The 27755-nt window shown below is 44.7% G+C and overlaps 1 long non-coding RNA gene across 2 annotated transcripts in view; it reads left to right on the top strand.

The window, feature by feature from the left end:
- LOC309642563 overlaps positions 1–27755 on the top strand; it is a 205290-nt gene that overhangs the window by 70538 nt on the left and 106997 nt on the right. Inside the window, exon 3 of one of the 2 annotated variants that reach the window (XR_014253254.1) lies at positions 1545–9260. This is a non-coding gene — a long non-coding RNA (uncharacterized lncRNA). Of the gene's footprint in view, positions 1–1544; positions 27114–27755 lie in introns of those variants that run through there. The other variant, XR_014253255.1, reaches the window with a different exon arrangement.

Here is a 27755-nt window from a genome sequence, read left to right as displayed (position 1 = left end):
GTTAGGGCGTAGATAATGACTGGAAAAAGGTCTAGATAGATGTGTTTCCGGAAGAAAGGGGTGATGCCTTTATCATCTTCCTGCTGTGGGCCTCTGGGTCCATTCAAAGGCCATGTGCATAGCAGTGAGGAATAAAACTGAGAGGGGATGGATGGAGAGATGACCAGATCCCAGACCTGGCTGCAATTATTAGAGTCCACTTAACCAACATGTATTTATTGAGAGCCCACTATGTACCAGGAAGTGTTCTAGGCGCTGGGATGCAGATAAAACTCCCATCATAGAGCTTAAAATGGAATGTGAGGAGACAGACAACATAATTAAAATATGTAGTATGTTAGAACATGATAAGTACTGTGAACAAAACAATAACGCAAGGAAGGGGAATCAGAATGATAGATGCCAGAGTACAGGAGGCAGAAACTGCAATTTAAAATGGAGTGTTTGCTGAAGACTTCAATGAAAAGGTGGTGTTTGAGGGGGGAAAAAAAGGAAATGAAGAAAAAAATAAAACGCTGGATTTCTGGGAGAAGAGCATTCCTCGAAGCAGAGGCCTGCCTAGCGTGTCGGCAGACAGCAAGAAGGAGTCACGGGGCAGAGAAGACAGTAGGAGGTGGGGTCAGGTCGTGGGTAGCCTGGGATGGAAAGGGGAGAGGCTGGGATACTGAAAGCCTTTTCCTCCTTGGAAGAGAGGAAGACATAAGCCAGTTCAGAGCGGCTCTTACTTCCGTTTAATGAGTCCCTCTGTTGCCGCTGCTCTGAGAATAGACTCTGGAGGCACAGGAAGAGGGGGAGCAGGACGTGGGCAGGGGAACAAGGCAGGCAGTTATTACAGCAGTGCAGGTGGCCCATGAGAGTGACTTAAACAGAGAAGACGGCAGTAAGGATGAGGCGTGGCTGACTTACAGAACGTGTTAGACTGTGCTCAGCCTTCGCCTATAGACAGGGGTAAAACAGGTGGTCATCCTGCTGGAACAGACGCGAAAGAAAAGTTCTAGACTTGAATAAAATTGACAGTGTCTCTGGTCAAGAACCTTAAGGCCGTTTGGCAAAGTGCCATGTTGGAATCATAGGCAAGAGTACACGTTTATAATTCCTCCAGCCCTGGAAGTGAGGCAAAAAGGAAATGAAGGAGGTGGGGACATCTGTGAGCGAGGCATGGCCAAGGGCGGTGACTGGTGTTTGGGGGCGGGGGTGTTACAGAGCCCCCCTTGAATGTCCTCTGTGCACGGGATGCAGAAACAAGAGGCTTCACGGAGCCCCAGCGGGTGAGAGAGGGTGTCAGCTGTGGAGCACCTCTGAGAAACAAGGTGGAAATGGGGTCTGCAGGGAACGGCAGTCTCCCCAAGTCTGCGGGCTGCACTTTGTGCTCTTCGGGAGGCGTTTCAGGTGGGGGAGGTGTGAATGGGGAGGACGGTGGATGCCAGGGGCCGGCCTCATCCAGGTTTTCTTTTTGTGGGAAATCAGAAGGAACATATAAAGTGGCTCCTTCTCCTCCGGAGAATGATACTGATTGAAGATGATCCTCCCAAATTTCATTGCAGAAAATGAAGAACGGCTCCCGGTGAGTGTGATTTTCTGCCTTCCTGATCCAGTGCTGAGGCGGGAGAAGGCCCATCCTTCATGCTGCTTCCTCCGTGCCGGAAGGCGGCACTCACCTCAGGGCGCTGTGCATCTTTCACCTGGACAGAGTCCTGGATCTGAGAGAGTCACAGCTCATTTTGTTAATCTTCCAAATCCTATCAGAGATCAACCCCTGGCAGAGGTCTGAATCTGAACACGAAAGGAAATACAGGAGACAAGAGAGAGTGTATGCACATTAACCATTTCCTCTCAACGAGGCATCATGCCAAATACTTCTCATGTGTCATCGTATATAACTTTCAAAACACCCTCAGAAGCCGGGTCTGGAAGGTGACTTAATCAACAAACTGAAAACAGTTAAGTGACTTGCTCCAGATCACCTCTACCCTAAGTTTCTCACCCCAACATCATGATCTCCACGTTTCAGGATGCTGCTTCCTGTACAGGCTCTGGAAAAGGGATATTCAGCCTGTCCCTCTCTCTGGCCATGCCACCGGGAAATGTTCCACATGAAGCCGTGCCACTTGGCTGCTGCTGTCCGTGGGCCTGCCTGGCACGAGCCTGCAGATTACAGAAGAGGGAATGAAGGCAGGCACTTATGTTTTCCAAGCACATCCTTTGTGACAGGTTTTGTACTGTCTTTTACACACAGGATTTCATTTATCCCCCATCAGAGCTGCTTGGGGAAAATATTACCTTCCGTGAAGAAGCTCAGTGTTTACCCAGCTCACTGGTAGCTTTTCTGGGAGGCCGGGGCAGCCCCCAGTATGTTTCCAAATTCCATGCTCATGGGTGCATGAGCCCTGGAGAATCTCCCTGGTGGACAAGGTCTGGGGGCAACTCTCTGATTCTTTTCATCAAGAGTCACAGAAATTAAATTCAGAAAATCAGACTTGTCAGAATTACTGAGGTCAGAGTGTACCAACGAGGCATCCTGGATCTTCTGCTCTCACGGGTAAGTGATCAACGGGGAGGGTGGATTGTTACCTGCTTCTCACTGTCATTGTCAAGAGTGTCGATGGGCACGGGGCTCCAAAGCCTGGCATTGCCGCTCACTAGCTGTGTGACCTCATACATGTTACCTGGCCTTTCTGTTTCCTCAGCCACAAACAATATTGGGTATAAAAATTTGCTCCCTCCCAAATTTCTTGTGAGGAAAAATGAGACACTGTTTAATAGCATTTAGTGCCATGCTCATTGTGTGCTGGATAAGTCCTAGCAGTAGTACTGGTTGCCGAATAACTAGTCCTTGTAACCAAAGTCTTTTCACTGTCAACAGCAGTTTGCTCTGCAGGGTCATATTTATTTGAAATTATTTAGAGTCACCATTGCAAGGAAGAGATGAGAAGCGAAAAATAGGAACAGGAGACAAAGGACAGGAAGGCTGGTGGGCAATGCTTGAGAATGCTGGGGGGGACCACAGTACCATGTGTGGGAACACTTTAGCCCAAGGGGCCACTGACGGTCAGGATCGCTTTCCCAGGAGGCAGTAGGGCCCCACGGAAGAGGGAGTGAGCACCCAGACCTGGGCCAGTAGTGATAGGTAAAGGAGGAAAAGAGGGGCCTTATCTTACCTGCTAGGTCATTTCCTCATGAACGTGTTACAAGCCCCGTGCTTGGCAGGGCTCAGGCATGGCTGGGGTGTGACTCCATCTTCACTTCTGCTTTATCAAAATTCCCGGCCGTCTCCTGTCCGACCAGCCAGCCCTTCATTCCAGCGTGTGTGGTACAGACAGGCTGCCTAGATGTATTCATCACGCAAATGGTTGCAATTTTTCTGCTTGGCTTGCTCCAGTCCCAGCATCCCACCCACACACAGACACACACTTCCATCCCTTCTGGACAATCTTATTTTGCTCTGATGGCTTTTAAGGATCATTATTTCTCGTCTGTTTTCTACTGAAAAAGACAAAGGAGAGAGTTGTAATCCTCAACTCAGGCTGTGGCTTCTAATTATCTTATTAAAACCATTTGGGTTCCTTAAGCCTTTTACGTTGGTGGCCCTAGGACAATCTTCCTAATTTCTGGTGTCATTTTCAAGGATGTCTTAATACCTGCTGATGAATTCAAGGTGGGGGAACTTTGCTATAAACATTTTTTTTTATCAAAACATGATTCTCACACACAAGTAGTCTTGGCTTTTTAAGAGGTCTGTGCAGGGAAAAGGGTCATTTTGGAGTGTTTGCTCTTCACAATGAAGGCCCACTTTCTCTAAGTCTTCCTGTTTCATAGATTTAGGAAACAGGAAGACTTAGTGAAGTCAAGCTTATTTTAAAATATAATAATTTTTTTAAATGCCTTTGTTGTTAGGCTGAAGGTAGCTTACCTGCTCATTTGTCAAATCTGTGATTCTTATTGCCAGCAGAATGAGAAACAGGTATAGGACAAGAGAGGATAGAAAACATTTATTTCAAAGGGGAAAATAAGGATCTTCTTCTGACATGATTACCAATGCTCCATCTCCCTGATGGCAGATAATGCAATAGATATCTGAGTCATTGTATGGCAATCTCTTTGGATACAACAAGTTTTCAAAATTATCTAAGTAGTTGTGGGTTAAAGATAGGAAAGTCACATCATTAGAAGCTTCCATGATCCACAAAATAGACCACCCCGAGAAGAAGCCCAGCTACCTGCAGGGTGTCACTAACCCCTTACCTGCCCTTTAAGACTACCATGTCTCCTCGTCTTATGTAGCTTGGTTTCTTGTCCCATCAACCTCTTCTCTCTCAAAATACGTGCTCACATCATATCTAATCACATCTTTGAGTTCCCCAAACCATCTTGCCCCTAACGCTTCCAGATTGACTCTACCCATGCTCTCCACTCTCACCTCCTGCCTCAACCCTCTACCCCTTGCCTACCTAGCACAGGGGTCCCCAACCCGCATTAGGAACCAGAGGTGAGCGGCAGGCAAGTGAGCGAAGCTTCATCTGTATTTACAGCTGCTCCCCATCACTCGCATAACCACCTGAGCTCCGCCTCCTGTCAGATCAGCGGTGGCATAAGATTCTCATAGGAACTCGAACCCTACTGTGAACTGCGCATGCGAGGGATCTAGGTTGTGTGCTCCTTACGAGAATCTAATGCCTGATGATCTGAGGTGGAGCTGAGGCGGTGCTGCTAGTGCTGGGGAGTGGCTGCAGATACAGATTATCATTAGCAGAGAGGTTTGACTGCACAGAGACCATAATAAATCAACTGCTTGCAGACTCATATCAAAACCCTATCAGCGAGTGAAAACAAGCTCAGGGCTCCCTCTGATTCTGCATTATGGTGAGTTGTATAATTATTTCATTATATACAACGTAATAATAATAGAAATAAAGTACACAATAACTGTAATGCGATTGAATCATCACAAAACCATCGCACCTCCCCCGCAGCACCCTAGTCCATGGAAAAATTGTCCTCCACGAAACCGGTCCCTGGTGCCAAAGAGGTTGGGGACTGCTGACCTAGCAAATTAAGCAGAAATACCACCTCCTCTGTGAAACCTTTCCTGACCCCCACAGGCAGCCTTATGTCCTTCCTCCCTGCTATTTCTACCTGGCTCCATTGAGTTTCAGTCATCGTCAATCAATGTCAACAAGTGGCAGAAAGAGTAGTATCACAAAATACCCTATCTTTATGTATCTCCAAGTACATATCATTTAGGCTAATGGACTCCTGGGGATTTCTTTCGTACATATGGAGAAACTGAGGAAGTGCACTGTTTTAGCCTCAAGAAGTTATATACCACAGGGAATACAAGTTAAAATGTTCGTGCGCTGGGCAATCCTTATCTGTGGATTAACTATGATGAGTGAGGACGAAAAGAACTGTATGAAAAACTGCCATACTGGACACAAATCACACCAAAGCAGTGAATCCACTTAATTCAGTTCATTGCACAATTATCCATCTCCTACTTGGGCAGGCACTGTACTGGCTACTTGTTTGGGGATCTACCCAAAGCTCCAAGATGAGGTCTGGACGTCGCAGAGCTATAAACTGAATGAGATCATAGACAAGGCAATGATATATCCCCTGTGGGGTAAATGCTAACGTTGGAGGGATTTTTTTTTTTTTTCTGATAGTTAGACCAACGGCATTTCTTACAGTTTCCATCCGCTCTCCCTAGTTCTGCCTCCTGGTGGGACGCATAAAAAGTTCAAAATTCTTTATAATACAACTGTATAACTTTTTTTTTTTTTTTTTTAATGAGCATTCTTAGGCTACTCTCTCCATTTTGCCTCAAACCATCTCTTCTTTTATGAAACACCTGTCTTCCTGGGACTTCCCTGGTGGTCCAGTGATTAAGACTGTGCTTCCACTGCAGGGGACATGGGTTCAATCCCTGGTCAGGAACTAAGCTCCCGTAAGCCTCTTGGCATGGCTGAAAAAAAAAAAGAAGAAACAACTCTCTTTCAATTGTTTCCTGTTCTGAAACGATGGCTTCTACATCCTGGCGAGTCTTTCCTTGACTGGCCCTGTCAGTATTGCTCTTAGAGTAGGCCGGCCAGCTCTAGACCCAATGTGCAGCTGTGGTCTGAACCATGCTGCCATGTGTCACCAGCTACGTCCATAATCTATCTCCTGAAGGCACTGGCAATTTTTTGGGAAAGTTTTGGATCATGATTCAGCATATTAGATATCTGCATATTAGACCCCTTTCCTATTCCTGTCATGCAGAAACTTGATAGGAATATCATCGTTGCCTTTATAAGTCCATAATAATCATTTGAACAGGATAAAAACAATGTGCAGCCTCTGTCATGAAGCAATGATTTCTACCCTGGAGTCACGGACCAGCAAGGGAGGTGGGATATTAACATAAGGTTGCCAATATTTTATTTTGCCAAGTTAGGACATTATTTACTTATTTTAAAAAGGAAAGAAAAGAAAGTACTGCCATCACCATCATTTTATAAGGGAAAGGACAGGCACACTCGCATCTCTACCACCATTAATGTTCTATATATCATGGTGCCACAGCCCACACTTAACTGATATTTGTGAATACATGGATGTAAAAATAAGTATGATTTATAGGAACTATGCTCCACTGAGTTAAAAATTATCTCTAACAAGTCTTTAGCTCAGTGACTATTGATCTGGTAGCAAGAGAAGTTTCACTTGTCAGAGGGGACACAGCCAAGAGAACAGTTTACTGTGCCTGTGGGATGAAGTGAACTTGCGTGACATGGTGTCCTGAGTCCTGCAAATACCCTGTCTTCCAGAATGCCTTAAACCCTGGCCCTACAATCTCGACACCCCACTGCCACCCACAGGATGGCACAACCCTTGCCCAGTACCTCCCATGCCCACAGCTGTGAAAACTCAGAGATACCTGCAGTCATGCCAGGACGATGCATACCACCGAGGCTCCAGCTCCAAGGAGATTCATCTAATACATCAGTAACAGCTCACCTTTCCTCAGCCCCCAGCTGATAAGCCTGACTCTAGTCATCTTCGTCTCCTCATCCTTCTGCAGCATTACCTGATACACTTCCCTAAAGCTCAACTCTCACTATAGCCTTCTCCAGCTCAGAGGTCTTTAATGATTTCCCATTAGGCACAGAAAAAGGCCGAGTCCTTAGACAAACATTAAAACACTCTCATAATCTGACTTTAGTGTATCTTTTCAACCTTCCAGTAGTTTGTCTTCAACTCCCCTCTGGCCTTTTCAATATCTACTTTACCTATTAGTTAGTGTCTCCTGTCCTCTGCCAGAGAATGAGCTGGGTGCCTCCCTGACCCCAGCACGAAGTCCTGCAAATGTTATCTCAAATTACAACTGTTAGATGAATGAATAAGGTAGGCAGGCACAGATAAATGAAGCTGTACCTTTACTCAGTTACTCAGATGGTGACCTGCCCCAGCACCTAGCACAGTGTTAGGTACATCATAGGTATTCGATGCATAGAACTTGCATAAGGAAAGGATAGAAGGCAGGAAGGCAAGATGAAAGGGAGGGAGAGAGGGAGGAACGAGCTGAAGTGAGGTCAAGATTTAACTGCATTACAGTCCCATCAATTAAATTTTCTCTCTTGGACCAGTAGGCAAAGGTGGGGTTGGATAATGCTGGGAGAGTGTGAGTGCTTCAGACACTGTGAATCAAGCCTGTCCACAAAGAGTTAGGGAAGGGAGACACAGTCTCCTGCCATAGGAAGTGGGAAACACTGTCCTCAGCAAAGGAGAGAAAAACTGAAACTGAATGTCTGAAGTAAAGGCAAGTGTGGCAGAGATTTGATGAAGGTCAGATGCATCGTGCCCGGTGGCTTCCAGCTGATCCCTATGCCCATCTGCTCTGTGTCCCGATCTTCTTCCAGATGCTGGCTCTGCTAACCAGTAGTGGTCCTTGGCCATTATCAGAAAGTTGTTTGCAGGCCCCCAAAGGCAAGAGTCACACAGAAACAACAGCTTTCCATAGATGTCTTTCCAGACCCTCTTCTCCATCCACTTCGGTGTTTTCTCCGCCATCTTCTGCGTCTCCACCTGCTCCATTTCTCCAGGACACCGAGTTTGTGACTCTCCTAGGATCTTGTGCCTTTTCCTTCTAGACCTGGACTGACCCAGCTCCTTCCACAAACTGTGGAAATTCTAATTACTGTAATAAATCCCTGATTCCACAGTGCTTTTAATGGATCTCCTTCTTGGTTGAACCCTGACTGTAGGAAATGAGGAAGCTTCCATGCTCTCAAACTTCTTTAGGCAGGAAGCAGCCTGAGAAAGCTACTGTACTGTAAACATGAATTATTTCTTATGTAAAAGGAGATGTATTAAAATGTTCCCAGGGTTTGTTTTAATCAAATATGGTACGACAGCAGGCACAGAAATGACTGTCATGAGGGAAGAAGTTTATACTCACAGATTCCTAAAAGCTGAATGCATGCCATGCCATGCAGTGCCTTATGGGAAAGGGCCAGGGAAGGTCAGGAGGCAGAGAGGGGCGTGTATGATCCAGAGACAAAAACCCAATTAAGGGTTTTTGTAGGAAGGAATGGGTGAGGCAGGGTAGAATATGCTAGGTTTAGGATTAGATAGTTTGAATAATTTCAAGTGGGCTCTAGGTTATAGGGGTAATTCCCAGTTTTCAAGTGTCTTTCCCCTGGGGTGATTTAGGACAGAGGAATCATTGGCTTAGTGTGTGAGAGTTTCATAAAGGAAATGGTTGGAGGTGTGGGCTCTGGATTGATTGATATCAAAAGTGTACTATAAAGGGAGGTGTTTGCTATCTCTAGGAATTAGCTAGCCTTGGGAGGGGCATTCTCTTGCGGATGAAGGCCCCAAATGTCAGAGCATCAGGAATATAGAAAATAAGAAAATATAGCCAATACAGGAAAGATGATTCAGATAGAACCAAGGGCCTAGACAACAAAGCTAAGACTGCAGGAGAACCAGATCTAACAAAGCTAAGATCTGAGAGAGCAAAACCAGGCCCTAATCAATATACATCCCTTGCACCCAAAGGAGGGGGAGTTGTGACATGTGCCCAGCTAGATTTCAGATTTCTATGGAATAGTGATGTTTATATACCTCATATTTCCTCCCTTTGTGAACATGAGTTTCTCTAGTAGTTATTCTATGCCTGTTCCATCATTGCATGTTAAATTGTATCTCTTTAATTCCTAGGTCATCAAATTGAGAAGAACCACACTAAAGGACCTACCCCCAAGGAATGACACATCAGGGTAAGTTTCGCATACACTCTTGAACATGATTAAATGACAAGATCCTGGACTTCAAACCTAAGTTTGATGCTATAATTGAATAAGACTTTTATGGTTCCTGGGGTGTAGGGGAGTATATTTTCATGTGGGAGGAATGTAAATAATCTGTGGCCACAAGATGAACTGTGGGTAATGAAAGATGGTGGTCATTTTTTGCCACCTCCTGCATCTAGAGGTGAAACCTATTCCTCTCCACTTGAATGTGGGCTGTCTTTGGACCTGCTTTGACCAATAAAGTGTGGTGGAAGTGACCTTGCATGTTTTGCAAGTGTGGACCTTAAAAGATGTGCAGCTTTTGTGCACTAGGAACACCTTCTCTTGGAGCCCAGTGGCTGCACTGTGAGAAGCTCAAGCAGTTAGAGAGTCTGGGTAGAGGACCAGCAAGCTCTCTAGTTGACAGCCCCTGGCAAGCTCCCAGCCAACAGTGCTAATAAACATCAGCCATTTGAGTGAGTCATCTTGGTTGTTCGGGCCTAGCCAAGCCTACAGGTGATAGTGTTACCGAACCAAACTTGGGTCCACTGTCCGTACTTGCAGTAAAGCCAATCTACTAACATCATGTTGTAGTGAAGGAAAGAGCAGTGTTTATTGCAGGGCACCAAGCAAGGAGTCCAGGCAGCTATTGCTTAAAAGGCCCAATTTCCCAAAGGCTTTCAGGGAAAGGTTTTTAAAGACCGGGTGAGGGAGGGGGATTGTGGGGTGCGTGATCAGCTGGTGAACATTCTTCTGATTGGTTGGTGGTGAGGTAATTGGGAGTCAACGTCATCAACCTTCTGGTTCCAACTGGTCTGGGGTCTCTGGCCTGTGGGCAGCATGCAGTTAACTTCTTCCACCTGGTGGGGATTTCAGTGTCTGCCAAACAGCTCAAAGGACGTGGCTCAGAATATTATCTGCAGTGCTTGAGGAAGAACTAAAGGTTCTTGACTTTGTTTAATGGCTAAACTATTATTATTTTGTCTTGCTGGATTGTTTTCCTTTCTTTCTGCATTTTCTCACTTCTCTGATTACATTTATTCTCTGATTGAAGTTTTTCTACAGACAAAAGGCAGGCAGAGGACATGGGGGTGGGGTCTATTCTGGGAAAACCCCATAGGGTCCTGCTTGTTTACCACAGCAGTGTCAGCCAAAAACATGAGGAGCAAAAGCACCCTAGCTAAGCCCATGTGATCTGTGGAATTGTGAGAGATAATAAATGGTGGTTTATTTTTAAGTAAGTAGTGGGTGTGTGTAGGGGGGGTGTGGTTGGTACACAGCAATAGACAGCTGAAACAAGAGAACAGCAAACTTGGAAATGCCTCAAAACATCTAGATTATGGGATCTAGCCTATGATCTCAGATTTTCCCAATACACATCCTGCTAAGAGTCTACCTGCCTGTACCCCTCTCCAAAGAACCACCTTCCTCTAAAAGAAGGAGAACCACAAATCAGGCATTTAGAAGGACACACTGAATCTTCTATTTGGACAAATCTTATCTGTCCTTTGGAAAGTTTTCCTCTCCTATTTCTTACGTTAGCACAGACAAAGAAATATTCTTAAAACAAAAAAAGTTAAAATTTCTTTGGAGATCGATGCTCCTGGATGGAGAAGTAACAAGCATTCTACGGGTTCTAGCCACTCTGTTCTCATTTTGCTTTTATACTGCTTCTGGCAAATCTACATATCATTAAAGTATATCTCCACACTCTTATGACAAAACTTAAATTTCCCTTATAGATTGCTGCCTCTGAACAAAGAAGTAACATGTTTTATCTGGTTCTGCCTGCTCTGTTTTCATTTTGCTATTGTATTGCTTTTGGCAAACCTACATATCATAAAAATGATATTTGTGTCTACTTGCCTGAAGCTTGTTAATATCTTTCCAATGTTGCCTAAAACATGGTTAAGATTATGCAGGACAGTCATCTTGTCTTGGGATCCAAATTAGGGCAACGTAATTTGACTAGTGCCCTTGAGCTCTTAACATTGCTCAACCAGGTAAGGCAAATTGAGAGTCGTGAGACACACGCACAAGCGGCTGCCAGAATTAATGAATCAAAATACAGGACAGCCCATTAAATTTGAAATTCAGGTAAACAATAAATAATTTTTTAGTACGAGTGTATCCTACGCAAGTTTGGAAATACTTAAACTAAAACCATATTTAACTGGATACCCCATATTTTACGTGATGACCCTATCATAGGTCTCAGTAAGGTATAAGGATGCCAGGTGTGTTTCCTACGGTTATACATCCTTTTAAAAATGTGTCTTTTTGTCTGCTTTTGTGGGATCCACAGTAATGTGGTTATACTTTAATATGAGGCGCGGAAAAGGTGATACAGACTTCTGGGAACCCAGAGCAATGGGGAAGAGCCCTCTCATCTCTTGGACACTTAAAATACATCCAGTATTTCACATGTTTTATTTCACATGAACCTCTCGACAACCCCAACAGATATGAGTGTCACCGCTTTGAGGAAATAGATACTCAGAGAGGACTTGCCCAGGGTCACAGGGCTGGTAGGAGAGGCTCAGCTCTCTGATCAGAACTACCTGTTTCCTAAGGCTGTGTGTCTATATCTCCACAATGTGCTGATCTCTAGGGCGATACATCAGGAGACTGGAGGGTGTGAGGAGGGGCGGAGTTCTTGCTATTTTTCTGTCACTCTTGCGTACCCTTGTCACATGGCATTTGAAAGGCTTGTTGATAACTATATACTTTACTGAGGACTAAAGAGGGTAAGAGATAACAGGGAAGGTGTGGCAAAGACATACATGTGCTTCTTTTTTCATCTCTGAAGGAGGAATAAATCCTTATTCAGTGACTCGGTCCCCTAGCCACTTGCTCTTGTCACATATACAGATGGTAGCAGATTCCTCTTCCACGGGAAGGGAGCCTAGTGGCGGGATTGCTCGGCAGTAAACCTGTGGTTAAGTGATCCCTCTTCGGTCCCTCGGAGTCTGAGTGGAACAGAGTCTATTTTTACATGGAAGAGCCCCTTGGCACAAAGTAGATTTAGTACGACTCCTCTTCTGAAGCTTCAGAACACAACTCTCTGTCCCGAAATATTGCAGGAGGGAGTAAAGGGAGAAGAAAATGAGGGCACAGGGTAATGTCAAGTAAGTAATGGGTCCCTGTGCTGTGTAGTTCTGACTTATGCTGCTTGGTAGGGAAGTAGAACCTTAGCAAGCCAAGTTTAGGAATTCAATTATAAAAAGGTGGTGGGATATTATATCACCCCCATGTAGAGGTTTCCTTTCCCAAAAGGAACAAATCAAAATTCAGATCCAAAATTTCAGCCGATTGGTATATTTTCCATGGAAGACTGATGTCTCTTAGCCAGGTTAAGTAACTCCAAACATGGCTTGTATTTTCCATCACGCTTCTGCTTATACTTGAGAGCTTGGAATAAACCAGTCAGCAGTTATGCTACAGCTTGACCTAAATCATTTTCTGGAAGGACACTGACATGAAGGGAAACCAATGGCCCAAAGCCGAACTGAGCAAATGATTCACAAAATGCTTCTGTCTCTGCTGAAACATGTGGTCCTGATGCTGCTGGGAACGAGGATACAGAATAAGGGTCCTAGCTGGCCCTCAGCCATTCAGAGACACCATAAAGGATGTTATTCTTCTAAGAGTCTACACAGGCTTACATCACTACCAGGATTAGGACTAGGGAATGCTCATAGTAGGCAAAACCCAGCAAATTCACTAAATGTACTTGTGTTTACATATTGATTCCCCCAGATAATTGTGGAAGTATCTCTTTTGCCTTCTGCAAATTATCTTTTTGTATCTTCTGTGTGTATTTCTGGGATGGAGCTGGGAGATTTCAAGAGATTTTCAAAGAAATCCATGACCCCTTGGATAGAGAAGTTACAAGTTACACTTTACTCTTTAGAGGTCCCATCTGAAGAATGATTTGACATTTTGGCTAGACCAGAAATTGCCTTTTATTGTTTGGTTTTAAGGCAGTTTTCAAGGTGCAGGTGACTTACTATCTTGAGCAACAAATGTCTGCCAGATAAGTACAGTGCTGGGATCGGACAGGTCTTATCCCTAGAATCTTCTAATCCACTCTGGATGTGTGCATCAGTCTCCCTGGCTCATGTGTGAGTTGACCTAGACTGAATGGAAGCTGGTGAGCACATTAGCCCAGGTCAGTCACTGCCAGAAGATGATACAGCAAGCAGACCTAAGCAGGTCTATCACATGCCAGAGCTATTCTTTCTGTTGCCTCTCCTTTGCTTCCTGGTTCATTGAAGACGAGTTTGTTCCATTACTGTTGAACTGGTCCTTACCACTTGTGCCTGAATTCTTTTGCTGAGGGCCTTCTCTTGCTCTGGAACCTATTTTGCTATCTTTGCCAGAAGTTGAAAGCATGGAAGGATTAACTCTCCCACCTCCGGGATTCCCCAACTATGACTGCTGAAATCGATAGATGAATACCCACCCTGTTGCTCTGCAGTGAGTGCTGTGTGTGATCTACACTGTTTTCTAGCTTCCCGGTGAGTCCGTACCCAGGCTCTAACATTGCTAGCTGCCTTGCTAACTTATCCTTTCTTGGCTGCCTTACCTTCCTTGTGCCATTTCTCCATCCCCCTGGTGCTTCTTAGGGTATCTCTTGTATTGTTGGCTCACGGCCTGCTTTTGAGGGAAACCCCAAAAGTGTGGCTTCAGCTACTTGAAACTAGAGATGGAAGGACAGAAGAAATGTGGTATGTGGGGTGTGCATGTGTGTGTGTGAGATGGGAAGTGTAGGAGAGGGTGATAGTCCAGAACAGGAACTTCCACCATTCCTGTTGATTTCTACTTTTTCATTTGTAAATGTGATAAAATGCACCTACCCAATGTACCTGTTGAAAATATTAAATCGCATGATGTGTGGAAAGCCAGTGCCTAGAGTGGGTACTCAATAAATGTTGAGCAATTGTAGAGTTAAATGGTCATGAACTTTGAGCTTGACATAAATTAAACCCATGGATTTAAATTCTGGATCTGTCACTTACTAGCTATATGAGTTTGGGTAAATTACTCCAAATCTCGATGCCTTTATCTATGCATTGGGTGTAAAGATATGCTCTCCACAAAGCCATGCTGAGGACTGAAGTTAGTACTGTGTAAAAAGCAGCTACAGACAGAGCAGAGCATTGTAAGTTCCCAGACCATGGGAGCACCTTTGCTCCTGCTTTTTCCACTTCTTCAAGGACACAGACAGAGCCTTCTGGGCAGAGTGGTTTTCCAGCCTTCTTAGTCCTACTCTAACAGGAATTAAAATCACACTTGCAATTTCTCTGAGTGATTGATAAGCGTTGCATGATGATTTTATCACTTGGTAGAGGGTGAAAGTCACTCAATGATTAGCAGGATTTCTCCATTAAAACCCACCACCCAAGACACACTCTAATTACCCACAAATTCCTGTTAGGCTTTATAGTGTAATTGCTATTCATGGTCCAATTAAGGGGCAATTGCCAGCCGAGAAAAAAAAAATGTGCTTTATTGCTTCAATTTTGAAATTCGTGCATCTTGGAGCCTTAATCTCCTCTTGGTCTATAGGGTTCCACGTAGAACGATGCCCGCGCTGCTGCAGGGAGGCTTGTGGGGCTCCCTCCCTGTGTCCAGCCTCCTGCAGGAGAGCTCTGTGGCCGACAGCAGAACTTCCACGGGCTCCGATGTTTTACATTTTAGAAGGCTGAGTGACAGGTGGACAAGGGGCTTCCTTTTTCTTTCTTGAAAGAAAATCATCATGTCCTTTTAGAGTTTGAGCTACCAGGGTTGGTGGGGCTCTGCTGGGTTGGAGGCTGGCCCTTCCCCAAGGGAAGGCAGCCTGCCATCGCTTAGGAGAAAAGCAGACACCACCCAGGGGCTGAGAATTCAGGTGGCTCTGGGTTCGAATTCCTGTTTTACCATTTCCTAATAGTATGACCTTTGGCAAGATAGCTCTCAAAATCCCAGTGTCCTCATCTACTATGAATAGGGACGATAATAACACTCACTCTTTACCAAAATTGTAAGACTTAGATGAGATAATACATGGAAAACACCTAGCACATGATAGTCTCTCAGTAAATACTATCATCACCATCCCCACCACCACCACCAATACTACGACTCCAACTTCTACACGATTGTCCTCTTCTGAACATACAGGTCAGGCAGGGACATACCTGCTGATAGTGCCAGTGGTACCTGGAAAAGCTTAACAAAGCTCTCCATGTTATTTAAGGTGAAGCAAAATTAAATAATGTTCTTTACTGAGTACATGTCCGGGCATTCAGTCCTCAAATTTATATTGTATATCTGAAAAAAAGGAGTTTTGAGGCAGCACAGAGCATAGTAGTCAAGGAAAAGACTTTGAAGTCAGAGACATCTGGATGTAAATACCTGGTTCTGTACTATTGGCACCTTGATTCTCAGTCCCTATAAAATGGGAATAAGAGTGTTTTCTTCATAGATGTATGTGTGGTGATTAGATGAGATAATTTATGAAAAGTGCTTAATACCGTACATGTATTTAAGCATGCAATAGAAGTTAATTCATCATTATAATTCTTATTTTTATTTTTAAGAAGAGATGGGATCATACTATTTCATGGAAGCTGCCCAGAGCCTCTCTTCTATAAAATTACTGAATCCTAGGAAGAGAACAAATATCTGTCCTGAAGCTTCCTCTCCGAAAACCTTGGTGCTATTATACAAAGTGAGGATAGATGGTGGGCAAGGAAAAACAAATTTCTCTGTATGATTCACACTTTCCAGTGGCTGCATAAGGACCCTGAGGGAGAGGGGCTGTTGGTTTGGTACTAATGATCAATCAGATCTTCATGAGGAAGACACTTTTCTGAGGGGAAGCAGAATGGAATTCCCAAGTAGACAGAGATTTGGGGGAAATTTGGACCATGCCCAAGTAGGGACAGAGTGAAAATTTTGGCCTAATGTTCAAACATCCCCCCGATCAACTAGGAACTGTCCCTTTGTCAGAAAGGACCCGGGCTTGCTGAACAGATTTTGTTCTAAGAGGCATCATGTTGGATGCCATGTCCAACTTCCTGGAGTGGCCTTGTCTTCCAGCTGCCATCTTTAGAACGAACCTGAGGAGTGTGGAACAAGCCCTGATCTCCAAACACTGCCAAGTCTGCAGGGCCATGGCCAAGGGGCTTTAACCCACCTGCAGGAGAATCCGCCAAGCTTCTGTCCACATGCCCAAAGGAATATGCTTTGGCATTCCTTCATCTTCCAGAAGACAAAACCCAGATCCATAGATCTTACAGTTGAGAAACAGGTGGTTAAGCTGCCTTTCCTCTATTTTGCCAGAGAATTCATTTCATGCTGAACAGAATGGATCATTTTGCTGAGAGCTCGGCCTGATGGTTCCCAGGTTCCCATTGGTGAAGCATTTCCCATTCATACTCTGGCCCATTTGTTTCCACTGCAAACTCCCCAGAGACTTATGGATATGACATTCATAGATTTTTCCATTTATGTTGCTTCCTCGTGCATAACAATGATCCGCCGGCTTTCATTTCCGTTAATGATCCTCTGAATGGGGGAAATGTTCCCTTGTCATGTCACCGATGCTGCCTGATTTCAGAAGTTGAAACGTGATGCTGACATAAAAAGGGTCACCCTCCACCAGTTTGCAGTTTGGTAGCAAGTCCCCATCCAAAAAGAAGGCTGTCAGAGAAAGGCAGGCTGGGGTAAGGTAAAGAGTGAGACCTTTGGAGTCAAATAGGTAAGAATTTGATTTATAGCTCTGCCACTTTCTTGATGTCTGGCGTTGGGAAAATCATTTAACTGCTTTAAGCCTCAGTTTCCTTGGCAGTATAATGGAACTAGTGCTTACAGATGCTTGAAGATCACGGTAAGGCTTGTAATATTATTGTCACTCTTGGTAATAACATGAGATCCCTAGGAATTATGAGTTAGATGCTCTATTCCACCCTGGCTTCTCCAGAGATGAACACATATCTGTAAATGCAAACATCTCCAAATTATAAAGGACACTTAAAATAAGCTACTGAACTTATTTGTTTACATCTTTCTCTTTCCTCTAGATTGTGGTTTTCTTACAGGCAGAAGCTATGTCTTATTTTCATTTTTATCCCCACTAATCACTAATCAATAAACATTTATTGAACTAATGGAAATGCCAGCTGTGTACTGAGGCTCAAACGGGGACGGTGGTCCCTATCACAGTAAACAGTGCAGCCTTGAATGGATGCTGTCTTACGCTGGAAAGGCGGTAATCTCTGGGGAGAAGGTGATAACCTATTCCAATATAGGCCCTGGGAGAAAGGACAAAGCAGCTCTGAGAAGGGGGGACCCAGTCCAGGGTCTGTTCCTACAGAGATCCAGGACCTCCTCTAGGGTTCAAGGTTTCAGTCTGAGAGAAGGTGAGAACAGAGCTCCTAGGAGCTGAGCTGGGATAGACAAGATTGCTCATTACTTGGGGAAGGGAAGGAGAGAGAACGGATGAGACCCATGACTATGGATGCAATCTGAGATTGAGCTATTTTGCTGTGGCCCTTGTAGGAGTCTTGATATAAAATCCTTCACAGCAAATGAGTCTGCTGATGTTTGCAGATTCTTTTGGGACCTCGGGGGCCTCACAGTTCAAGTAGCCACTGTGCTCTGAGCAAGTCCTCAAGATGCTTGGCTGGAGCGAGAGGACAGGAGGCGACGCTGGGCCACAGTGCACACACGTGTACACACACAAGGATGGGAAAGCCACGTGTTCACCTGTGCATCACATTCCAAGGGACAGAATCAAGTGTGTGTGTGACCACAGGCTTCCCACAGTTCTCCCCCATAGCACCCACGCAGAGAAGCTCTGCAGGTGCTGCCCTGCGCTCCCATGGGCGCCCCCATCACTAAACTGCTGGGCTCCAAATGCATCAGGGTACATGCCTCGGGGATGACTTCCTTATGTCACAGTAGGAGATGGAAAGACCTGAGGGACAGGAGGAGGAAGGGAAATAGAAGTGGGCGGGAAGAAGAAAGAGAGGAAAGGAAAGAAGGAAGGGATCAGCTATGAGTAAAATGACTTCCACGGTGTGTCACGCCCAGCCTTGCCCTAAATAGGTTTCCATTTCCAAAGCCCAATGAAGAGGAATTTATCTTAAGTCCTCGTTAATGCTTTGCACAGGGAGCCCCTGCTGGGAGTGCCTGTTTGCATGCAGAGCCAGCTGCCCTGCGCAGCCTAATCCTGGGAGGATGCTTGGTAATCATGTCGTTGCCGCCTTAGCCCCCATTAGAGTTGATGGGGATTATTTCTTTGCAACCACTGAATCATCCGAGGCTGCCGCCTTTCCTCTGATGATGTACACAGCTTTGCCTAGCAAATCATTTTAAATGAGAGATACATTAAGGGCATTGTTGGGAAAGGTGGGCCCCTGGGGAGTTAGCTCAGGCCATGTCCAGAGGCCCTGGCAGGTGGGACCCGGGGCCTGCCATCTCCTCCTTTGTTGCTGCCTCTGGAGCAGCCAGCCACTGTCATCCAGTTATTGGGTCACATTCTATACAAGGAAATGAAGGGTAATAAAAATAGCACCTCACATTTGACACAGTGTTTTACAATTGCCAAAGTGCTTTTCATACCTGCCATCTGACTCAGTCCTCACAATACTCTTCTCCAGGAAGCAGAAAAATATCCTGTTTGACAGAAAGAAGGCCCACATGGCAGAGTCACCTGCCTGACATCCCGCAGCAGGTTCCTCAAAGCCCTGCCTCCTCGTAGTTTGAAGGGAGGTTGGGGAGAGGCGTGTCCTGTTCCCGCGGCAGGCGCCCTCCATGGCCCGAGCCCCTTTGCCATCCAGTCCGATCCACGGCTGTTCATCGCCCCTTCTAAGTGTCTCTGTCACCACCTGCCCCACCGGTCCCTCCCGGTGTAGACTGCTGGCATCTCCCCCTCGCCCACAATCTTGTTGACCTCCGCCCACTCCCCACGCCGCACACAGGAGAAAACGAGATGACAGGTGCTTTTCCTAAAATGCAAATATGAACACGTCACATTGCTACCCAGATTTCTCCCCTGGCTCCCAAGGACAACGTCCAGAGTTTGGCCAGCTCCACAGATCTGTTACTGGATCTCAGGTGTTGTCATTCACGCCCCTTGAATGCTTTGTGCTTCAGTGCTGCTGACCTATGACCTTTCTGAATGTACCTGGGAGGCCACGCTTCTCTGGGCCTCACTCATATGCTGGCATTCCTGGCATTATAGTCATTGTAATAACTGTAAGAATAACAACAGCAGTAAGTGTAATAAAGAGAAAGATGGTGATAATAATAAGCATATTTTATTGATAGTTGACCATCAGAGTTATTTATCTCACATATCTTCTCAATGTCCACCTTATATGGAAAATACAGTCTTCTTCTTGTCATCTAGACCTCAGTTCAAACGTAATCTGCTCAGGGAGGCCTTTTCTGACAACCTTCTATAAAATCGTCTGTCCTCCTTCATCTCTCCCTGTCCTGGCTATCCTGTTTGTACTTTGTTACAGCTTATCTCATTTATGCATCTACATGGTAGTGTGCTGTCCCCAATCCCAATGCCACTAGCAGTGTGCACTCCTTGGGAACAGGGACAGGCTGTCAGGCTTACTCTCTATGGTCCTGTGCCTAGAACATGCCTGTGGCCATGGTGATGAGTGACTATGGACCACTTGGCTAACGAGGAATCTGAGGCTCAAAGAACCTAATTAATTCATCTAAGGTCAACCGGCTACCAAGGGCAGAGCCAAGAGCTGATGCAGGGTTTTCTGACCCTAAAATCAGCTTCCAGTTTCAAGGTCGAGTGGTTCAGAAACTTTCTCTAGCGTCCCAGGACTGTATGTCTCAGTACGCATGTGCACACAGGCTCACCATCACCAGTAGTTACTCCTGTCTTGGCAATACTCTGCCTCGTAACTGCCCATTCATGTATCTCTAGATAATAAGCCACTGACACCAGGGATTCTGTCTTGTTTATTGGGATATCTCTAGTTCTTGGCATCAAGACTAAGCGCCACTTTCCTGGGTACTTTTTTTCTTAGTATTACTTTAGACTAGAGCTACTCAAAGGGTGGTCCCTGGACCAGCAGCGCCAGCAACCTTGGAAACTTGTTAGAAGTGCCGATTCTCAGACCTCATCCAGACCCACTGAATCAGAAACTCCGGGGGTGGGGCCGGCCATCCGGGGTTTGAAAAGCCATCCAGGTGATCTGATACATGCCACACTTTGAGAATCGCTGCTTTAGACCAAGGACTGACGCCTCTACACTTAACACAACTCTGGCTGAATCCCAGATTCCCTCAGGCCATGGGATGCTGTGGTCTCAGAATGGAAGGCAGTATAAGGTGCAATCACCCAGCCCCTGCAGGGAAAGTCAGCTCCTGCTTGCCCTGCCTCAGTGGGTGTAGACACACAGGCCCTTCCCTAAGAACCTCATGCCCAATGGCAGGATCGCGAAGCAAAGGAACTCTCCCTGCCCCCAACACTCCCTCCCACCATCCTCCACACCATCTGCGTCTAGGGCACATCATTCTGCTTCTCCAGAGTTCCGGACACCCGCCTGGACCGTAGCGCCCCCTCTGTGGGATCTACGAGACTTGACCTTGTACTCTGTTAGAAAGCAAAGCTGGCCCTACTCTTTCAGATGCTGCCAAATGCCCCACTTGGCTTCATTCATTCCTCTGCTCCCTGCTAAGCTGGATTAATGCCAACACCCAGCTTGCTGATGCCGGGGAACTACCACCCTGCTCCCACACAGTCCAAATTGGAACGCCGCACAGAGATGATGGGATTGGGCTAACGGCTTCCTTCATGGTCAAGCACTTCAACTGGTTATTTCCCAGAACTCTGTCCCCATTGTGCAGGCCTGGGGGCCAGGTTTTCAGCGGGGGTGAGCACTTCCCCTGTACCCTTAAGTGCTGCTACAGCCCCGCTCTCAGTGACAAGAAACTCTCTGCCTTCCAAAATGGTTCATTTCATCCTCAGACAGCTCAGGCTATTAGAATGTCCTCATATGACCACAGTCTACTTCTCTATAACTTCTTCCCACAGCCTCCCTGCCCTGCATGCCGCCTCCATGCCCTGCACCCCCGCCAATCATTCACTGCTGGCTCCCAAGCTCCCACCATTGCACTAGGGATGCTTAGAGCATTCTGTGCTTTGATCCTCACTGAATATATTTTATCTTTAATGAAATGGAGGCCTAGAGAATCTGCACTGGTCATACTGGGCTACAGAGGCAGGCTGCAGTATTTCGAGGCCCAGGGAGTAGATGACAGTGCTGTAAGAGATGGAACAGGTCTCTGCAAATGTGTCGGTGACTGCCTGGAGCTCCCCAGAAGCTGAGCTCTGAGCAAATGAATATTCCTACTTCAGAATAGCTTCATTTTATTTTTAGAACATGCCCTGTGGAATTACAAGCTTGAAGGGACACAGGAAAGCATGTGAACCTTCTCAAATCACTGCAGACACGTTATGGGGGCATGAGAGAGGAAGCCTGTAAGGGCAGTAAAATGTCAAAGAGTGGGGAAATAAGGAGGGTGAAGCTATTTGCCACATCCAAGGGGCCCCAGGTCATGCCCTCTGGTGCTAACCCTTTATCCACGTGTGTTGAGCTCCAGCAGTACCAGCCCTGTCTCCTTTGGCCATAAGGGACCACAGTCACCTGAGTAGTACCATGGCGAAGCAATCTGACTGAGCAGTACATCAGTAACGTCCTGCCCCATCAGTTCATTAGGTTCAGAGACCATCTTAATTTCCATGGATAATATTGAAGTGTAGCTCCTTAAATACAGTATCTCTGGAAAATCAGTGTGAGTTCTGAAATCAGACAAATCAACATCTAAATCTTGGCCACCCATTGTCTCTAGAACATTGGACAGATTACCTAACCTACTTGAACCTCAAATTTCCCATCTTTAAAATGGATATACAAATATATACCAAAGATCTATTTGGAAGATGAAAAGAAATAACATTTGTAAAGTGATAGCAACTCTTTTTGTTAGTATCACATGGCAGGCTAGACCTTTCCTGGTCTAACCCCTTTTGCCTCCATCTATAGGATTCTCCATCACTGCCTTCCAGAGTCATGATGCTCTTACCCTATTCTCCAGTCACATGATCTGGATTCAGGGTCCTGCTTCATTTCCTTCTACACTCATTTCCCAGTGTCTGGCTCCAGGTGCATTTTTCCTGCCTCCTTTTGAATCCAGATCAAAGGGTCAAATACCTGGCAGTTCTACCATCTCCACCTAGCACTTTGGGACCCACTCTTGTTTTGTAAACCTAGACTGGGCTCTATCCACCTGCAACTGGGCAGGGCTTGCAATGACCCAAGTGCTATTGAAGAGAGAAAGCTTGAAGGTTTAAAGTAGCAAAAAGTCAGTGGAAAGGGAGCTGAAATGTTTTCCTTTTGTAGAAATATGTATGCTGTTAAATTTTAAATCTCAAGAGTGAAGCATGATGCTACTTTGCAAAAGAGAGGTGGAGAAGCCAGGTTCCCACAACAATTTAGAGTTTGACTAGACCATCTGGCAGGCGGAAGCTGAGAAGGGAGCTGAGACATCAAAGCCCTCAGTGTAGCAGGAGGGCAAGGAGGGGGTGTCCTTGTGGGGCACAGACCTGAGACTCAAAACAAAACATCCACAGAGAACCCAGGCTAGACCTGGAACCATAACATAAAGAGGATCCTCAGAGGGACCAGAGCAGGGAATGGGCGCCACACCTAAGCGCCCAAGAGCTTATTTGGAACAAGAGCTTATCTGCACATAATTGACTGGGCTTTAGAGCTAGAGAGGAATTCTTGCAGCCCAGGTTTCTCCCCTGATTGCCTTTGTGAGCACTCACATCTCTGCTCCCACAGTACTATACACCTGTACCATGAAGTATGGGTTCCTGAAGACTTTACATCTTAGCCTGATCTTTTGATACTGCACCAGACTGAGATGCCAAAGTCCTAGGCACTGGCCTACTGGGAAGACGGGCGATGTGCAGCAGTGCAGTCGAGTCAGAGGGACTAGGTGTCCAGCGTAATCAGACCTGGGCTTAAAGACAAAGCCCACCACTCACCTGCTGAATGACTTTGCAGTGAGTTCTTAGCATCTACAAACCTGTTTCCTCATTTGTAAAATGAGAAAGGAGCCATACCTATGCTCACAGTGTTAGATCAAATGAGAAAATAAACAGAAATCACATAACACAGTCTCACATGTAGTGGGGTTATTAGATGCTTGTATCATTAATATATTCCTACCCATAGTTTGGGGATAGGAGTATCAAAGTTACGACATTTTTTACAGCTATGAGTCATTGGCTAGGGCCCTTCTGCATGAAAAGGCATTGTGCTCAGCTCCATGGGCAATAAGTAGAACCAAAGCATGATTCACAAACTAAAGGGATTTATGAATGAGTAGGAGAGATAAAAGTAATGGTCATATAAGAAGTAAAGTGAGGGGCTTTCCTGGTGGCGCAGTGGTTAAAAGTCCGCCTGCCAATGCAGGGGATAAGGGTTCGATCCCTGGTCCGGGAAGATCCCACATGTCGTGGAGCAACTAAGCCCGTGTGCCACAGCTACTGAGCCTGTGCTCTAGAGCCCTCGAGCCACAACTACTAAGCCCGCGTGCCACAACTACTGAAGCCCACGCGCCTAGAGCCCGTGCTCCACAACAAGAGAAGCCACAGCAATGAGAAGCCCACGTACCGCAATGAAGAGTAGCCCCCGCTCACCACAACTAGAGAAAGCCCATGCACAGCAATGAAGACCTGATGCAGCCAAAAATAAATAAACAAACAAACAAATTTATAACAACAACAAAAAGAAATAAAGTGAGACCTAAAGAAAGAAATCTGAACATGCTGTGCCATTGGAGGAGGAAAAGTGACTTGTGTCTGTCCCAGGCACTATGTTAGAACTTTATAAACCTATTTTCCGTAATCCTCTGAACTCCGTGGGGTAGGTCCACTACTATCCTTATTTAATAGTTGTGAGAAATGAGCCTCAGAAGGGCCAAATGACTTTCCAGGAAGCCCCAGCTAGCAGATGATGAGAGGGATTTTACACTGTCTTATGTTCTCTTTCTGGAATACCTCCTTGACTCTAAGGAAAGAGAAAGTAGAGAGGAAAGATGTTTACACTGTCCTTAAGAAAAAAGAGAACTATGTTATGCTGCAACTTTCCATTGGATAATAGGGAAACTATAAGTAATTCTGCAAAAGAGAGATGGGAATCATGGGCATTTTTCTTCCTGAAATAACTGTGAACACACAAGCACAGTTTTTTTCCATCAGCACTGAGTGTGAATAACGTGGGTTGTACTGGCAAAGTAACCCCATGCAGGATCTCTGATGGTTCAATAGGGAAACATCCATGATGATTAATGAAAATCAGCCCAGAATATCATCATGAGTCAATGGGCTATGGATCTTTTCCAAACTATGGCCTCAGAAGATAGATCATAGATTAAAAATAAAAACATAAAAAATAAATAATTTTTAAAAATTAAAAAATTAAAAAACAAAGAAAGGAAACAACTTGGTTGTCAGGCATAAGTGATGCAGCCTTGTAGGTAGACGGTGGAAAGAGAGAACATTTACGTAGCAGCTAATGTGCCAGACGTTTTGCTTGGTGCACTCTGGATTTTACGCAAGAGAGTATATTGAGATGGGATCATAATTGACCTAGAGGAGGAAAGGTAGTACGGAGAGCCCTTGGTCTTGATGCAGTGAGGATATAACCATAGAGCTGCCCGGGGTCACCATATTGAGAGAGTTTGCACGAAAGGGAAGCCCACACAGAGGAAAGTGGAGCTGAGGAGGTGGGATGGAGAGATAGTAAGACTAGGTCCTGATGAAACTCTAATAGCCTCTGATTCCAGATGCATGTGAAGTCAGATCCATCCCTAGATTCTGTGGTTGTGTAAGCCGTTGCATCTTCTCTTTGGTTAAGCTACTTTGAGTCAAAGTTACTATTACTTACCACCAAAGAGTCTTGACTAATATGGAAATGAAGTCATTCTGTATCTCCAGCAATAAGGACAATGCAGGACATACAGTAGATGCTCAAAGATATCGGAATGAGTGAATAATATGCTTGATCCTTATAAGCAGTGACTCAGAGATTATTGTTACAGTGACAGAAATAGAAGTAAAACTCATCTCCTGATTTCTAGTTCAGTGCTTCTTCAACTTCTTTCCATGGACCTTTACTAATTTGAGGAAAACCTTATGCCTCTAATACATATGGAGGAATGCTTCTTTTTTAAAAATTATCGTTCTGTTTTGCATGATTTAAAAAACTCTACATAAATACTTTTCCATCATAAAAGAGCCACCCACTCTACCGCGTCCTTATTCTATTCTCAATCACAAATTGATATGTACCTAATAGACCTTCTTCTATGCATTTATATCAAGTTAATTATCAAGTTGATGATAATCTTTGAATTAAAAGTAACATTTTAATTGGCTTCAAAATAACACAAGGAGCATAAGGGTGAGGTTCAGATGAAACAGAATAGACTGTGCTGATAATTGTCGAAGCAGCATGATGGGTGCATGGGGGCTTGTCACTTTATTCTCACTACTTTGCATTTGTTTGACATATACAAATAAAATAAAATTATAAAATAAATATGTGTACAGTGTAAAGAATTGAAAAAAAGTAAAGAAAAAATGAGAAAATAGAAACATCATCTATTACCCAGAATTTAATTAATAGCATGTTCTTATATTGTATGTCCTTCCAAATCTTTACATATGTGTAAACACACACACACTTACTTGTTATTTTTTTTAATTTAACCAAAATTAGATAAAAGTATACATTTTTAATTACCTTTTTTTTCTGTTGTTAATGTGTTTATTTTATTATTTGGGAGAAGCAATGTCTACCTTTATGCTTCCATGTCAATATTCAATATTCTTTGTCTCGATAATGTCTATTCCATATCCAAATTTCTGTAACCGTCTTTAATAATTCATTTATTTGTTTATGAGCATCCATTACAGAACCAGGTATTGTATCCAGTCTTTATGCTCTTTAAAACTCATGGGAGAAAAAAACCCTAGCTTTATTGTGACTTAATCCACATAACCTATAATTCACCCGTTTAGAACGTACAGTTCAGTGTTTTTAGTATATTCATCGACTTGTACAACCATCACAACAATCTAATTTTAGAACATATTATCACCCCCCAAATTAGGAGTCAGTCCCCCTTCCCCACTTGCCCCTCCCCAGCCCTCAGCTACTTTCTATCTCTATACATTTGCCTGTTCTGGACATTTCATATAAAAGAAATCATACAATTTGTTGTCGTTCTTTTTTTTTTTTTTTTTTAAGTTTTTATTTTTTTATTTATTTAATTATGGCTGTGTTGGGTCTTCGTTTCTGTGCGAGGGCTTTCTCTAGTTGCGGCGAGCGGGGGCCGCTCTTCATCGCGGTGCGCGGGCCTCTCACTATCACAGCCTCTCTTGTTGCGGAGCACAGGCTCCAGACGCGCAGGCTCAGTAGTTGTGGCTCACGGGCCCAGTTGCTCGGCGGCATGTGGGATCTTCCCGGACCAGGGCTCGAACCCGTGTCCCCTGCATTGGCAGGCAGATTCTCAACCACTGCGCCACCAGGGAAGCCCCCTGTTGTCTTTCTTAATTGGGCTTTCTTTCACTGGGCATAATGTTTTCGAGGGTTACCCATATTGGAGCATGTGTCCAAACTTCATTCCATTTTATTGCCAAATAACATTCCGTTGTACGGATATAACATGTTTTGTTTATTCATTCATCAGCTTATGGTCATTTGAATTGCTTCTACTTTTTAAGTATTTATGAATAATGTTGCTGTGGATTATTTCTGTGGATTTGTGTTTTCTTTCGGGTGGAATTGTTGGGACTATGGCAACCCTACATTTAGCATTTTGAGGAATTGCCAAACTGCACAGTCTAAATGGATGAAATATATGGTATGTGAATGCTATCTCAATAAAGCTGTTAAAAATGTTGACTATTTTCCTTCCAGGTTTGATAGTTTAGCCCTCCTAGTAAGATTCCCTACTGAGCTATTTACTGAGTATTCCAGATGTTCAACAAGGCCTCTCCACATTGGTTGGTTGGAACTAGAAAGTTTCTTACCCCTGTGTGAGATCTGACAATTGCTCAGTTTATAGGTAAGGTCTTTGGTCATTCTTTGCCTGGCCTTGTGGGGGAATCATTGTATATATGAACAGACAAAGATTCAAATAGAAACCTATGAAACTTATGAATATTTCCGTTGCTTTTTCTTTATGTGACTTCTTCCTCTCTGGTATCTGCCATGGAAATTCTAGCTGCCTTGGCCTCCATGAATCTCTGTCCTCAATGAAATGAAACCACATTTGTATGTTTGGGCTCTCCTTCTCTGCCACTGGAAAACCATTCTCTGGAAAGCAGCTCAGAAATGTAGGGTGATTATAGGGCTTACCTCCTTTGTTTCTCTTCACTCA

Source organism: Balaenoptera physalus (assembly GCF_965194825.1).
Source record: "Balaenoptera physalus genome assembly, chromosome: 14".
NCBI lineage: Eukaryota > Metazoa > Chordata > Mammalia > Artiodactyla > Balaenopteridae > Balaenoptera > Balaenoptera physalus.
Note: the sequence above shows the minus strand (reverse complement) of the source record. Positions and strands in the feature narration are given on the sequence as shown.